The sequence below is a fragment of the Dreissena polymorpha genome, chromosome 14, assembly GCF_020536995.1.
Source record: "Dreissena polymorpha isolate Duluth1 chromosome 14, UMN_Dpol_1.0, whole genome shotgun sequence".
Lineage (NCBI taxonomy): Eukaryota > Metazoa > Mollusca > Bivalvia > Myida > Dreissenidae > Dreissena > Dreissena polymorpha.
In genome coordinates, this window is record NC_068368.1 from 46,849,999 (window position 1) to 46,867,532 (window position 17,534).

Consider the following 17,534-nt stretch of genomic DNA (forward strand, 5'->3'; position numbering starts at 1 on the left):
CCTGGAATGGACAACAGTGTGATTCCTCGGTAGTTGGAGCAGGAACTGAGGTCGCCTTTCTTGGGAAGCTTGATAAGGTAACCCTCTTTGCACTCTGTTGGGATGTTTTCTTCTTCCCATATCTTTCTGAAGAGCGGGTGTAGTTGCTTCACACTGGTCTCCACGCCAGCCTTAAGCGCTTTTGCCGGTATACTGACAAGTCCTACAGATTGGCCGTTCTTCAATTGCTTGATGGCGCTTCTGATTTCGTCCTTTGTGGGAGTGCAGCATTTGATTGGCAGATCGCTTGTAGCTGACAGAATCTCCGGTGGGTTCACAGGGGCTGGTCTGTTGAGTAGCTCCTGGAAGTGCTCAATCCACCTCTATTTCTGCCCTTCATCATCTGGTATTACTCCTCCATTTTTGTCCCTTACTGGCCTCTCTGGCTTGGCAAACTTTCCTGCTAAGCTCTCGGTGATGGGGTTCAGATCTTTAGTTCTGTTCTGATAGGCTGCCTCTTCCGCCTCTGTTGCAAGCCTCTCTGGGTAGCTCCTATTGTCTTCTCTAATACTTCGCTTGACGCTCCTATTTACTTCCTTGTACTCTTCTTGTGCTTTCACTTTTGCGGCTCATGCTCTACTGTTGATTTCTCGTCTTTACGCAACTTTCTGAAGCGTCTCTGTTGATATCCAGTTCTTGTGGGTGTAAGACTTGGAGCCCAGTACTTCTTGGCACGTTGAAGCCACTGCTTCTTTCACGTTCTGCCACGTCTGCTCTAACCATTTTTCAAGCAGCTCCTCTAGGAACTGGAACTTGATGTCGATGAAGTGAGTGACCTTGAACTTTTATTGCTTCCAGGTGTCTTTCAGAGTGGCAGTGTTTTACCGTTGGCGTTGGTTAGGCCCCCTGTACAATTCTTCTTCAGCTTTAGTTTCAATCGGGTGACAAGAAGATGATGGTCCGAAGCCACGTCTGCTCCTCTCTTGACACGTACATCCTGAAGAGAGCGACGAAACTTCCTTGCGATGCACACGTGGTCAATCTGGTGTGTATCCAAGTTGCCTTGTGTATCCTTCTGTGATGGAAAACACTTCCTCCCTTGACCAGGTTACTTGTGGCGCACAGGTCGGCGAATCTCTCACAGTTGTCGTTCATCTCGCCTAACCCTTGCTTTCCCATGATCTCCTCATATCCTCTGTTGTCACTTCCGATCTTGGCGTTGAGTTTGTCTTTGGTCTGTCTTGTATGATGGTTGACAGTCCATTGTAGAAGTTGTCCTTTTCATCCTCTTTACTGTCGTTTGTTGTGGCGTAGCACTGGATTATGTCCACGTTGATCCTCTTCCTCTTTGTAAGGATAGAGGCCGTCATGATCCGAGGTCCGTATTCCTGCAACCCGATGAGCGCTCTGTGCCAACTTGGAAAGCATCAGGGCTACTCCCTGGATGTGTGCTGCATCCTCCTGCTCATGCCCCGAGAACAACAGTAACGCACCGGAAGTCAGTCGCTTCCTCATCTCTGCGGTCACATGTGCTGTTCCACCCGCTCTCATACATGGTTCGGACATTCCATGTACCGATGGTGGTAGCTGTCCTTGTGGCGATGATGGTCTTCGGCCTGATGGCTTCCAGTTGACACTGGCTTTCACCGTTCGGCGTCATACGTCCTCCAGCTGGAGGTCCACCTTCTCCCAGGTCCGTGATGTCTGTTGTTATTCTGTTTGGCGTTTCTGTAGCAATAAGGTTTCAACAAGGAAGGGTAGCTAGCTCTACGCCCAGCCCTCCTTCTTTTTCAGCGCGGGCGTGGGACCGTCCTTGTCAAAGTTTAATAAACTAGTATCGTCTGCAAATAAGTTGATATGAGCTTCAATGTCATTGACAATTTCGTTAATATATACAAGGAATAATAGGGGACCAAGAATGGAGCCCTTGATTTCCGCCTGGGGAGATCCCGGGAACCACTACCCTTTGATGCATTTAGTAGAGATTGTTTGACAACCAGTTCAGAAGATTATCTTTGATACCGGCATGTTTCATTTTCAATAAAAGGCCACGATGCCAGACTTTGTCAAAGGCTTTACTTATGTCGAAGAACCCTGACTTCCAATCCATCATCTAATGCTTTGCAAAACGTATTGTAAAGATACGTGAGTTGGTTGACAGTCGAGTCACCTGGCATAAATCCAGACTGAAATTTTATGAAAAATTAGAATCTCGAAAGAATTTAAATACATGTTTAAAGATAATACTTTATACTACCTTTGTATTTAAGAGTGAAATTGGACGATAATTCGAGGGAATACAAACATCCCCTTTTTTAATATTGCGCAAATGTTTGACATTTTCCAATCATATGGTACTGTTGACGACGACAAAGACATATAAAAAAGATCACAGAATGGTTGACTTAGTTCATTAGATCCCTCTAGTAGTACTTTGTTATTTATACCGTCAGGGCCACAAGCTTTACCCATAGGAAGATTCATAACAACGTCCTTTACTTCGCAAGCGGTTATTACTAGAGGCGAAAGTGACTGTTGATTTGCAATGGAGGCTTATTCCGGTAGAACGTGATCAGACTCATCTATATATGTCTTTTGAGCGAAGAAATCATTAAGAACTTCAGCGTTTTAAAGTTCGTCAAAAACCAGATCACCAGCGCAGTTGACGAATGGGGGTAATGTTTTACTAACGTTGACTGTAAGAAAAGATGTCAGGACTTACTACCAATCACGCGAGGAGTAATTGTTGGATTTAAGTGTGCATGCAAGAGAGTCGTAATAATTGGATTTGGTGAAGCGGACAAGAAAATCTACATCATTATGATGTCGAGCTAGATTGGGAATGTGTTGCTTTAGCTTTCCTATCAGCTCATTTTCGTATTTTTAATTTTATTTCCGATGAGAGCCATGGCTGTTCGGCTAGGTGGACGGTGACGTCTTTGTTTGGTATACAATCAGCTGTTGTATCAAGTAAAACGTTTGTAAGATTTTTAGTAAAAATCAAGATTGTCACTATATATATTATTCCATTCAATATTCGATAGGTTGCTTCTAAAAAACGTCGTAGTTCCCTGAGTCGTACTTTCAAATTTTACGTTTATAACATAGATGGGATGGCCTTTTGAATTTAAGAATACTTGACAATGATATCTTATAATTTGCTCAAGGAATGGTTCACCTTCCCCAGAGGAAATGACAGACTCTTTGTTTGAAACAAATATTAGATTAATCATAGAGGATGAAGTTTCAATAAAGTGGGTAGGATCATGTATACACTGGTCGAGTGCAAAATAGTGCGAAATTGAGGCGATTTTACGTTAAGCTTGATCAAGTTTGGTGTTAAGGTTAAAGTCACCCGAGACTATAATGTTATTGATGCCTGCATCTATTGCCAGCCCAATTTAGTCTTCAATTTTGCTGAAATAATTGTTATCTGAATTTGGTGGTCTGTAAAAAGTACCGATTAGAATTCGTTCATTCGAATGAGGTCGAACCTCCAATCCAATTGCTTCAATGTTTGTTATTTCTTTCTAGATCTTGTCTTCGAGTAAAATTAATACCATCCTTGACATAAACAGCAACTCCGCCGTGTGGATTATAAGTTACATCACGACGGACGGATATGCTAACATCTGGTATCAACAACTGTTTGTTACTGGCAGTTTCTGAGAGCCATGTTTCTGAGAAAGTAATGATCCTTGAATGATGTTAATTCTGCAGTTATCAAATCCAGTTTATGCATAAGACTCTGGACATTATAGTGAACAAATGACAAATTGTGAGAAGAGTTGAACAAATTGGACATATCTAGCGATACGTCAGTATGGGATTCTAGTGATGATGAGGAATCACTAGCTGATGGTCCGGGGTAAAGGTGGATATAGCTTAATATACTTAATAGAAAATATAGTATAGCCATAGGCAAAGTGTTGACACAAAGACTGTTTTGATCAATAGAAAAATGAACATGATATTTTGCATTACTTTGCGACTGTTTGGAATGATTCGTATATGGGTATGTATTGTCAGATCACACTCGGACCTGGCTTCAATATTAACAGCAAAAGATTTTAAAAACACGGGCATAGTAAAGCAACGAGGTAACACAACGTGATTGCTAGCGATAAGAAGTAATTGATGTGTAAGTTAACACTGCCGTGTTGATCCGTGACGATCCGGAATGATAGCACCATCAGTGATGGTCCGTGTAGCTGCGTGTGGGTTCCAGGTACAGACGTAAAGATTCCGGGGACAGCCATATTTGTGCCTTGGTTGTCCGTTTGCGTGCAATACAGCCCGAGAACACATTTCAGACCGCTGTCCTTCAAGGACAGTGACGGCAGTAGTATGTATTTTTCCTGTGCTACTAACGACGCAAAATGGACGATGAGATGACGACTGATGACAAGCTGATGCTGATGAGATGCCAGCTTTTACTGCAGGTTGAAACAGTAATCCTGATTGCAAAAGCGAAGCTACGACAGAGAAATAGAAAATTCGCAAAAATATTTATCTTAACCAGTGAATTGAATGAAAAGGAAAACCAGCTGGGTCAGACAATGGCTCGCCAGTAGATCAGGCCTGGTTGATTACGTACGACTGATGGGCGAACTCAAGACAAAAGACGCAAAAGGCTTCTTTAATATTCTGCATAGGTGCTATTAGATATACCAAACGATCCTGACACGTATTGAGCAAATAATCAAACAGAAGAAGTTAAATTGCAGTAAGACTCTGACAGCTGGCAATAAGTTTGCAAAAACAGTGCGGTGCCTAGTATTGGGGACAGTTACCAATGTCTGATGTATGGCTTTCGGGTCGCACACAGCACCATCTCTATGATCTCCTTCAGGTCTGCGATGAGTATTTGAGAGTTTGCTGAGGAACTGTCTTGAAACGCCAGATGAGTGGAAGAGCATCTTCAAGCAGTTCGACGACCTATTGCAGTTTCAATACTATGTGGTTGTATTGGTCGGGAAACACATCGCCGTACATTGTCCTCGGTGTGTAAGCTCCTTGTACAACAACTATTAGCATTCCATGATCCTCATGGCTTTGGTCGACGCCGACTACAAATCCATTGGGGTTGAATCAGGCAGCTATACATTTCGTGTTCAACATAGGGTTCTCGTTGAGCAAATCGGCCACGATGACCTTCTGTTCTCTGAAAGGACGAGGGACCTCTTCTTTTTTCTTAAGGCGTCAGTTTCTGTGGGTGGTGTTCATGGATGTTGATCGATTTGTAAATGAAATGGCAATCTCGATCTGGGCCGCGAGCTTTTTTCTCCGTTTTGCTGCTGTTCTTCATCGGTAGTGGATGCTGCTCGTGACGATCTTTTGAAAACTGAAATGCCCAGTTTGACAATAAGCTTCATTTTAGGTGGCATTTTAACGTTATATATTATGTGTGCGAGGTTACACCTTCGAGATTTGATTGTTGAATGATGGAATCACCGGACAACAACCTGCTTTCTTACAAGTTATTTTCGGTCCGGCGCAAATCGGTTTTGGTCCATATGAATGCCGTGTTAGTCCGTGCCGATGTCTCTGACGTTTTGGTAAGTGTTAATCCGTGTCTCTGTCGTGGAGGTCCGTAGCTCTGTCGTGAATGTCCGGGACAATCCGCATTGGCGCCGTGTTAATATCGTGTTGCCGCCGGGTTTCGTCCGTGTGGATGCCGTGTTGTCAACGAGTCTTTGGAAAACCGTCGACGTTCAAAAATCCCAAAAGGCCACGGATAGTCCCGGTTCTTGATCCGGAAGATCCGGGTCTATCCATGACTGCCTCGCCCATCCGTGCTTTTATATTAAACTGGGGCTAAATTTAAATTTAAGTGACTAAAGAACGTAGTATTTTCCGGTAACCTGTGCATCTTTATCTAAGAGTGTATTTCAATATATGGGAATATAATTTAATAAAAGCTTAATTTGTCTATTAAATTTAAATACACAATTTCCAACGAAGTAAGTTCTTTAATAAATTATATTTTAAGTGATATTATGGGCATTTTTCACTTTTGAATTGAGCTGAAAAGAATTAACAGGTCAAAAGTGTAAGTTAAAATGTGGTTACTGTTCAATTATCTGCAACTCATCTTTCTACCAGTTGTTTATAAAAAATATATTTTATATTATATATTTTACGAGACCCACCCAGTCCTGTAAGCCGAAATGATCCGTAAAACAAAATGGTGTCTTTTTTCGTCTAAACGAATCTGCACTAAAACTAAATTTAGGTTCACATTGTACATGCGTGATCAGTTGTCAAACGAAAGTACGGTTGATATTCAAATGCATTATTTTCTCTTTCCGGGATACTGATTTAGTATGTTGATGCTGCATTTACAAATATAAGTGTATATGAAGTGAAAACACCAAAAATAAACAACGGTTGCGATAGACACCTATTAACTGTTAGATGCCCATAATATCACTTTAAATAATCATTCAAATAACAACTAAGTCAAGACTCGTAACTACTCGGCCCATTTTGGAAATTCGTATTTTCAGGCTGTCGGAGGTGATCGAGTGTTCCTTCATGTCAACTCAATATCAGATGTGCACCGATTCATTATTGCATTATGTCGCTAGTGCGCAATTACATGAAAGATACCCTGACCCAATGTTTTGTGTTATGAACTTATGATAGCCCTAACTGATATAACTTATTAACTCCGCCCATTTAAAAAAATATCACGTCCTGGGCCGATAAGTTTAGCCACGCCCATATTTGATATTATCATGCTTCTTTGCTCAATATTTTGCACGTCGGTTACATTACATGTATGTGAGAGCAAGGAACGACAACTTTGCATGGAGATTGCTAATTTGATATGTTTAATCATTCGTGGGTCGAGTCCACTTGGAAATATTTTTTGTAGGAATGTCGTTAAAAGGTTTTTGTTAAATATCGATCTGAGTCAGAGGGTTGAAAGCGCTGTCAAATGACGGATAATATTTACAGTTTTAACGAGAAAACACGCAAATAGTACGAACATTAAACATACGTGAAATAGTACCTTCAACATTCAGTAAACAACAACAAAGTCATGAAAATACAACTGCAGCAATCGCCAATCTTAACATATAATGTGAACCATAACATTCATGTTTAAATACATACTTTAGAAGTCTTAATTCAAAATCCAAAAGCCGAAATAACCCATTGTGGTAATTAAAGTGTCAATCAATTTTGAGTTGGCATCTTCGTTCTGTTTATTCATCTTATTGGACTACATAATTGTGTTTACGATGTTACTTTCAGCCATAAATTGCATACAACTTCCGCAAAGCATTACCCCATAGTTTGAGAATACTTTATGCAACTGTTCGACTATTGATTCAAAAGAAAATAATTATGTTATAAGTTTATTATTTAATTATATTCAATTTCGTGTATGTTCCCTCGAAATCACAAACGCTTTCCCAACCAAGTTTATCCCAACTTTCTCAAGGGTTATCGTAAGTTTTGTATATATTGTTAGCATCATTTTATGTTGCAAAAAATCGACCAAATACTAAATGTAAAGAATTCCACTGGTTGTAAAAATGTACAATCTGTATAATTGCATATGTTTTTGTTGTTGAATGTTTACATTATTGTCATACTTATGAACTCAACCGCCTATGAATACTGCTGATTACTCCATTGTGTTTTAAAATAACGTGATTTTACTTGTGTCATGTTCAATCTCACAAGTTCTAGTTTTAGTGTTTGCTCTTATAAAAGTATCATGATTTTATCAGGAACTACTTAACCCTTAAAGCGCTGGAGCCGAATTTTAAAGGCCTTTGCAAACAGTTTGGATCCAGATGAGACGCCACAGAACGTGGCGTCTCATCTGGATCCAAACTGTTTGCTATTCTGATAGTATTCTTTGAAAAAAAAATGAAGAAAATGCTTATTTTAGAAATTCAGCAGACGACATTTTAGCAGAAGACAAATTACCCAGCATGCAAAGGGTTAATGTGTATAATGTCAATACGTGTTGACTCATATTATCGTTATAAGGCTGTCTCATTTGAATATTAGCAGTACTGGACATCGCTTATATCTGCGTTTTATTAAGGTCTAGATAAAAAAAAATAGGGCACAATTGATACATTGATTGATAATTGATTGATATCATATATGGTTGGAATCTTTTGATATCATGTGATTTCCGACTCGACCGATATCACTGGGGGCTGACGAGGTCAAAGCGTAGTCCGTTTCGCTACGACGTCGGGTATATGTTTTACTACGAAAACATTGTTTAAATACACATGACATAGAGAACGGATTAGTCGAAAATTGTGTTTAAAACGGGTAAGATTATGCTTTTCTAATAACAAAACTCTGAATTTAAGCACATTGACATTTCATAGGTCTGTTACATCAAATTATAATCCAAGATGTGTCTGGTTTATGCGGTTAAACCTGAAATATACCGCTGATTTATCAAACCGAAGTCAAGTTTAACTTAAAAAATGCAATTAAGGTTTACAACTGTATTTAATTTTACAATATCCATATTGATCTATGTATCGTTAAGCCACTGGTGTGTTTAGAAATGTGTAGGTTGACCCAGTTATCAGAAATAAAGGCTAAATATTATTAATAGGCATGATTATGTCTCTGACAGTATACGTATATGCCTCGCTACGACAACGCTTTAGCGTGTATGCGTTTCTCACAGAAGACGTATTGGTTATCTCTCAAAGGCAAAATAAAGAACAGTTTTGTTTTTTAATACAGAGTCATAAAGTGGTTGGATGTTTCCTTTGAGGAAGAGGTAGTAACAACGGCACAACATGACCCGAGACGCACAGTCGACATGGAAATGCACATTATTATTATATAATTAAATTCACGACTAGGCCAAAGGAAACGATTAAAATCGAACATCCATATATAAGATGACAGTTGAGAGTCGAGAACCTAATGTCGTCGGTCTCAATAATAATGACGCATCTTCAACTTGTGACAATCCCATATACGTTCATTTTGATAGAAACCGACGATAGGTTTTCAGCATACGGTACTCTTTATCGAATAACATTCGATTCTCGTTATCCCCAACTCGCTTATCTCGAAACTCTGCTTATGTCAAAGTAAATCCCATGTCCCAACTTCGATCATTATTGATCTCATACGGATTTTGATTTTTGCATTGTATATATCAAAGCGATTTTCTTGAAAATCGGTTATCGTCAACTATTTTTGAGATGAATTTCATGTTCGTATACATAGTTTTACCTGTAAAATCCACTCCTGTAACAGCCGTAAGGTGTGGAACGTAGGACCCCAATGGCACAAATCCGCAATTGCCTAATCAATATATTGTTGTAAAGGTGTGGCAGTGGGTTTCTGTCACAGGTTATTGTTTACTGCGTACATAACGGCCGGTAAATTTACATCGTGTTACAATGCGATTAAGGCCCAGTCTCACTATGATGCCGGCGGAGCCCCAGTGCGTGATCAGGCATCTACCGGGATGAACCGGGGCCCTACCGGGATGAACCGGTGCTCCACCGGGATGAACCGGTGCTCCACCGAGATGAACCGTGGACGACCGGGGACAACCGGGGCTCCACCGGGAAAGTATTAAAATGTTTAATACCTCCGGGATGAACCGGAAGTCATCGGGTAGGACCGGCAACGACCGGCGTGGCACCGGGAACAACCGGGACTGCACCGGGAACAACCGGGACGGCACCTTAGCTCCACCGGGGCCCCAAAACACCCCGGCAGAGCTACGACAACGCCCCGGTGGAGCCCCGGTGAATGCCGGCAGAGTCCCTTTATAGCTACGTTACATAAATAAACCGGTGCTCTGATGGTGCCGTCCCGGTTGTTCCCGGTGTAGTCCCGGTTGTTTCCAGTGCCAAGCCGGTCATTGCCGGTCCTTCCCGGTAACTCCTGGTTCATCCCGGAGGTATTAAACATTTGAATACTTTCCCGGTGGAGCCCCGGTTGTCCCCGGTTAAACCGGGGCGTTGCCTCAGCTCTGCCGGGGTCTGAACCGGTATAGCCCCGGTGAGTGCCGGTGTAGTGACGATATACCGGGGCTCTGCCGGGACTCTGCCGGCTTTCACCGGGTTCAACCTTTTCGTTTGGATGTTCATGCGCACAGTGAAGCACGGCATCTTTTGCACTGGGAAATGGCAGTCTACAGTTACTGCAAACTGCATGTGATATGTCCTGAAATGGATACAGTAACTTCGTTGAGCAACCTATACATTATATTTGTACTTCGTTGCGCAACCAATACATACTCTGTGCGAAACCTATACATAAAGCGACTTGTAATTTCGTTCGAAACAAACCATTTGAATGATTAAAATACATGTTCGTAACCTGTTTTGTACTTTGAAATGTGTAATGTACACTGAATCAAAGTAACATGTAGTTTTATTTAATTTAAGTTACATTAATTGGCTATTTTAACAGAATAACCACCTTATGCATTGCTTCAAATCAAAATATTTCGATTTTAGCTCAAAATAAACTTAAAGGTTGCAACTATGCGCATTTGTTATTAGTTTTTATTGATAATAAGTACATACCATTACTGGATGTTCCGTTCTCTAATCCATTAACACCAGAAAAGATGAAACTCGCCTGATTAGGTAGTGTATTTACACAATGTTTTCGTAGTAAAACATATACCTGACGTCGTAGCGAAACGGACTACGCTTTGACCTCGTCAGCCCCCAGTGCGATATGGTGTGTAAATCAGTCGATAAGCATCGCCTTTTTCTACGCCATGCATACCCGTAGCCAGGGGGTGCGTTGGGTGCGTTCGCACCCAATCTTTTTTGACGAATAAAAACATTGTACTCTAAGTTGCACCCAACTTTATTGGACGCAAAAACGGAAATTTATTTTTTTTCCAGGAATCCAGTGAGTCTTCGTATTTAAGCGTTAAAATAATGTTGTATTCAATATGCAACCGACAGGATTCCATATAATTAATTTTCGATTAAGTCATTTCCAAGATAGTGCGTGATTTTTATTTACAAGTTTTAACCGAAGAATTGTTGAAATCATTAGAAGTAGTGAAAGCAAAATTTTAGAAGATCTAAGAAGCCGGTCCCCGCAAAATGGAATTGGAATCTTTGTTACAAATAGATATTTGTTTTCTATATAATGCAAAATTATTAACCTGGCACTCTAATCTGTATACAGTCGATTCTTATGTTTAGATATTTGATACTAAATGATCGTTTTGTAACTTTTGTAATCGTTTTTATAGTCTGTTAAAGCTATAACTGCAAGAGATATCATAACAAAATGTTGAAGCCTACTTATTGTGGATTGAAATCCCAGTCCAATAACCGTTTTTGAAAATTATCTAAATGGCTGGAAAAACAATTTGATTAACTTTAATAAATAAATAATCTTATAAACAAGAAAATATATTTTAGGTGATTTTTTTAATGACAAGATAACAAATCATTGTTACAAAGCAATGTAGCTTTTTTTCTATTTACCAAGACTTAATGGCATCTGTTCTGCTCCACATACAGAACTTTCCTTAATGTTTTAATTATGTTAAACTTCACACTATGAATGTCCTACTCTTAAATAGTTGTTATAATGAATTCAAAACGTTATATGATCAGCTGGACGTAAACGTTTAATTTTCATCAACTGTGAAGGATCTTGAGCATATAATGGGCAAATAAGTACATCTTTTTGCTTCAACGTCCTGGTATACATTGTTTAGGACTTTGAGACCATAGGGCCAGTAGTTTGTGGTTATAGGGTCTTAATGAAGCCTAAAGTGTTCGTATGTTTCCGAAATTCGTGTTGAAAAAGATAACTTATTTGTTAAAAATAGTTAAAAAATAAATAAGTAACCAATTATACCATTTTGATTTCTTTTTAGAATTGATGCACATTATAGAAGACCCAGTTTTGTTAATCAGTGTTTGCTGTACAATACACTATAAGCATGTTTTGAGCAATGCTAGGCCTCTGGTACTATCCATAGTAGCAGACAAATAATTGTTTTGTAAAAAAGTAAAATATTTCCATTTAATTTGCTCGATTTATTAATGGTAGAATGTAAGAATGGTCAAACACACCAATTTTATCAAGATTCCAATGAATAATGATAATTTTTACCGTTCATATTGTTGATTTTACATTCTATAAATTTGTGTTGCATAGGTAAACAAAGTGTGTGCGCGCATACTAGTGTCAGTTTAAAGTAACATTACTACTCAAAATCAAAGAACATTTCATACAATTGTTCGTAAAATAAACTTAACCAATTAAAAATCAGTGTTCTTTATGGCAATTGCCGAAATTTCAACGTCAGATGTGGACTGGTAAAATAGAAGTTTGTAGATACCAAATGCTCGTTTTCATTATTGTTTTGCATATCTATTCATACGACACATGGACACTTAAATGGTGTTCGTGTGTCGTATGAATAGATATATTCGCGGGAATTAATTGTGGCCACAAATAAATAAACACGAGCATTTTGTATCTACAAAAATCTATGTAATCATATCACATCTAGCGTTGAAATTTTGGATATTGCTATAAGGAACACTGGTTGTTAAGGTGTTAACTTTATTTTACGAAATACTTAACGAAATTTTCGTTGATTTTGAGTGTTATAGAGACTTTAAACACCGTATAAAATGATGTATTCCCGTGACTGATCGAAAAAGGTGGTTATTGAAAAACGTGGTGGGGAATACATGTACGTTGTATCATATTCATGTAGATCAGTCATTGAGTATGGTCAATGAAAGTGAATTTTCAAATAAAATGCTCTATAACTTCAGTCTCTGAATACATTTTAAAAAAATGACCAGAATGCAGGAGTTCCCCTCCCGCACATACTCCCTTCTCCACTTCGTTGCTCAATAACACTCGTCTATGACAAAAACTCGCACCCCCTTTTCAAAACCCTGGCTACGGGCCTGCCATAAAAGAGTATATTAATATCAGATAATAGCAAGAGTCACAAACAATTTATTCTCTTTAAATCACAAATAAGGCTAAACTTAACATGTTTATGAGTTCCGGCTAATTGCAGTCGCTAACAAGATATCAGGCAGGTGACAGGGCGTGTAAGAAAAATACATATTCCATTAATATCTATGATAGACGATTTGTGTGACATAATAAGCAAGTCCTGACAGATCTATTATCAGGGGGTAGATCGTACGTAAGTAACTGGTGTGGCGCAAGTAAGCAAAATATTAACTAATGTTCAAAATGGCGGCCAACGGCTGGTATGTCGATGTTTTCGTCCGAAAATGTATACATTTACCATACTTATTCGACATTATCCAAGTAAGCGCAGGATGATAAACTGATATCCATTTATCATCTCTATAAATCCTGTAGATGCATTATCATTAATAAAAAAGCTATTGAAGACTTATTACGCAAGTGCCTGATTGTTTACGATTGGCACGATTCATTGTGTGTGCATATTTAGGTCATATATAAGGTTTCCTCGGCAGTTTTTATTAAAAGGTGGACTTAGGAACGTTTACCTTGCATGAACACCAGTGGCCCCTTGTTCACAAAACAAATTGAAATTGATTTCCGATGTCAGTAAACAGTTTTATGAACACGGGGCCAGGATGCTTCCAACAAGCAATCGCAATATATAAATAAAACATCGATAATTAACCCCCAATTTTACAACTGGTGAGCATAGTTACCCCACTTTCCTTAAATTGTGTTTATGAAAAAGTAAGAGTACAAAAAAAGGAAAACCGCATTAAATACTAATGTTAATTGATTTGTTAATTTATAGTGATATGTTACTATAATTTGTGGAGTAAAATGTACGGTGGTTAGAGAAGTTGCCTGGACCCAGACAATGTTGATATGTTAATTTTTGTGAAAACAAACATCAAACTGTATGAACAGTGAAAAGTGTATGTTAACGAGCAAACTATTAAGTGATTAAGTGTTAAGGTTTCGGTCTATTTTGACATTGGTACAATGTTTAACGAGAAATTTGTTATGTGTTTTGTTAATAAATTTTTCATGTTTTTTTAGTCAAATTATACTTTTAAAACATTGATTTCTTAATTGAGACAGAAAATTCTAATTTTCTGTTATCTGAGGAATCCGAAAAACTGAAAGAAACCATATTTGGATTTGGATTCGGATCCGAACAATTTTTTTGGATTCGTTGCAGCCCTAGTTAGAGGGGACATGGGAACTATTTTTCAATACACGTGCGGACGTATTGCTTTGATGTGCTCTTAAATTGCCTTCACATCCTTACCAATCAAGTGAATAGGTGCGCACATATTCATTTTTTGCGAGCGCTTGTTATATATTTACACCTTTATATATTTTAATACATAAACAACAAAACCAACAATGTTTATGTTGGGTGGGAAAATGTATTTTGGTGTTTATTTACTGAAGAACTGGGTGGATAATTCAACTAGCAATACGGATGTACAAACAATACATTTATAAGTTTTTAATGATGTTTGTGGAATTTATTTTTTTACATGCTGATTGATAGTGTATTGTTAACAACACTGGACATAACATAAAATTTTAACAAAGATCAGAATTCATATGAGTACACTGTAATAAATAGTTTTTTTGTTTTTATTTATATAAGATTGTTGTCTACTTTAAGATAGCTGTTTCCATATGTCGATATGGGCCATAGATGAAGTGCCGACTTCTATTACACTTAAAAATATTCAACATATCAGACGGGCATTCTCCTGTGCATCCCAAATTATAACAGCGAATTACTAAGTCATAAACATGTCAATGTACTTCAATGAGATGCGAAGCATAGAAAACATGATTTGCTGGACATGTTTCATATGATGTGATAAGCAATGCGAAAGACTTGACTTTCCTTCCAAAGCTTAGTTCGTTAGGTGTCTAAGCATACTTTGATTGCGCTTTTTATTCATATTTTCTTTATTTGTTTGTTTTCTGTTTACACACGCTCAACTATATCATAATCATATGTTGTATGTATAAAAATAGTGTAATATATGATTATGTAAATACATGTAATCTGTGCAACTAGAAAACCATTTAAAATCAGATACATTATTCAAGTCATTGAAATTCAAAAGAAGTTGTTTTGCCTAATTTACCGTAAAATAATATGGTTGTAACAATATACATGAATTCTATCTGTGGGTCCGTCCGTCCGTCTGTCCGTCCGTCCGTTCGACCGTCTATCTGTCCACCTGTCCAACTCCCTCGCCCGCCCGTCCGTCCGTCCGCCCGTCTGTCTAAACCCATAGTATTATCAAGATATTGTGCGGAAACAATTTTCGTTTTACAAGCCTATTTGATCTTAATCTTTTACTTGTTCAATTTTCGTTCGTTTTAAGTAACCAGCATAGCAATTGTTGGTCATAGTTCAAAGCGTTCTCTACATGTAGTGCGGAAACAAAGTTCATTATAAAAGCCCCCGATACCTTAACCTTTGACCTCAAAATATAATAGGCTCCTGGAATTTCACTTAACGAACCAATATGCACATTTGGATAATTTTATGTCGAAGCGTTCTAGCGTTCTCCAATTATCGTGCAGATAACCAAATCATGATACCCCCCCCCCCCCCCCCGTGACCTTGATCTTTGACCTGAAAAAAATCAAACTTAAAATTGCGTACTCTTTTCATCCAAGTAATAACTTTCCATCGTCGTAAAATCATGCGGAAACCAGTATCTTAATGCATAAAGAAACCAGTATCTGAATGCATTCAGAAATCAGTATATTAATGAATGCAGAAACCAGTACAATAATGCATGCAGAAATCAGTATCTTAACGCATGCGAAAACCACTATATTAGTGCATGCAGAAACCCGTACATTAATGAATGCAGAAAGCAGTATATTAATGCATGCATAAACCCGTATGTTAATGCATGCAGAAACCAGTATATTAATGCAGGCAGAACCCAGTATATTTATACAAACCCATGTTATCTTCACCTTATACCAACTGACATCACGCATTTTGTACACAATTTATAATACAATTTGTCACTTGCATGTTTTGAAGTTGACAACGCCGAACAAATTGTTCAATATTTTTGCTTTATAGGATGACTAAACTACGCGATTACTAGCATGGTAATTCTTTTCATAGAACCACGTGTATCTCGTTGCAGAGACAACAAAACTGTAACAGAGTAAATATGTGCAATTTGGTGGGCGCGGCTCTTTTGAGTGAAATATTGGTCGGACAAAACAATACGGTCTATCTGATCAACTAGCGTCGCATGTACCAGGTGCCAAAGCAACTTCTGAGCATCTTAATAACCGAAAATTGAGGCCGGTGCCCTGACCAATTAACAAGGTATGATGCATTAGCCTATGTATTGGCTTTGGCATGGTCAGCATCCATTGTCGTCACTTTCCCCATTATGATGCCTCTGTTACTGACAGCCAGATGGTACAGCCGATAACAATGTTAACGTTCGTAAAATGAAATAGACAGGAATATTGTGAAATAGAGGATTCTGGGTTTGTCATAAATTGGTGCCAATAGGTAAAAGGGCCAATGAATCAAAATCACATACAATGTTATTTAATAAATATATAAAACAACAAACTCGTTGTAAGCTCTTTTGCATTCAATGCTTTATCTAACCGCAAAGCATGCGATGTCGCGTTGCAATAATATGAATATTATTTTATCCCACTTTTACTGCGAATTCGGTTAATTAAAGCCCGTTGATTAAATTTCTGCTATAAACCACGGCAGGAAATTACGTCATTTTTTCGACAAAATGACGTCATAAATCCAGCGAAATTATCCAGTTGAACTAATTTTGTTAAAATAAAAAGGTTTACTGAATAAAAAGTGGGATCAATAGAATAATAGATTAGTGTTGATTATAGATCAGGTTTATCATGCTCGGCACGAAAACGAAAAAGCATTCGCCAAGGCTCGTGCTTTTTGTTTTCTAAGTCTCGCATGATTAACCTGATCTATCAAGACTAACCTTTTATTCTCTATATAGATGATTTCCGAAGTAGGATATATTATTTGAAACGTTTGTTTCGCGTTCTCAGTCAACTCGTTTGGCACGGATGCAATAAGGCGCAGCTCATTATCACAACACAATTACTGACCTCCAAAAGATTATCATTCAACTTCAATATCAATAGGCAATCAATATCAATTATGTAATCTATTTAAAAAGCGGGTGCGGTAAACAAGCTATTCTGAGATGTCATTTGAACAAATGTTCTGATCAAGTTAAATGCTGGCTGATCATATCAGCCGAAAACAGACCCTAATTCTGCCAAAAATGGTTACAGCAAAAACCCCTTCATTATCTATTATCTATACTTGAGGTCATTCAGCAGTAAATTTGAAAGAAAATTTGTTTATACAAATTTCGAGGCGTGCGTGTAATTGCACATGTGCAATATCTTATACCGCTCTCTTTGATGTGTGATGGGAAGGGGGGGGGCATCAAAATACCAATAGGGTTTCTAAAGGGAAATTATCATAGAAAAAAGCAAAAAAAAATAGACAAGTAGCTTCCCCTATGCGATTCAACATGAACTTCAGACGTCGCATAACGAGA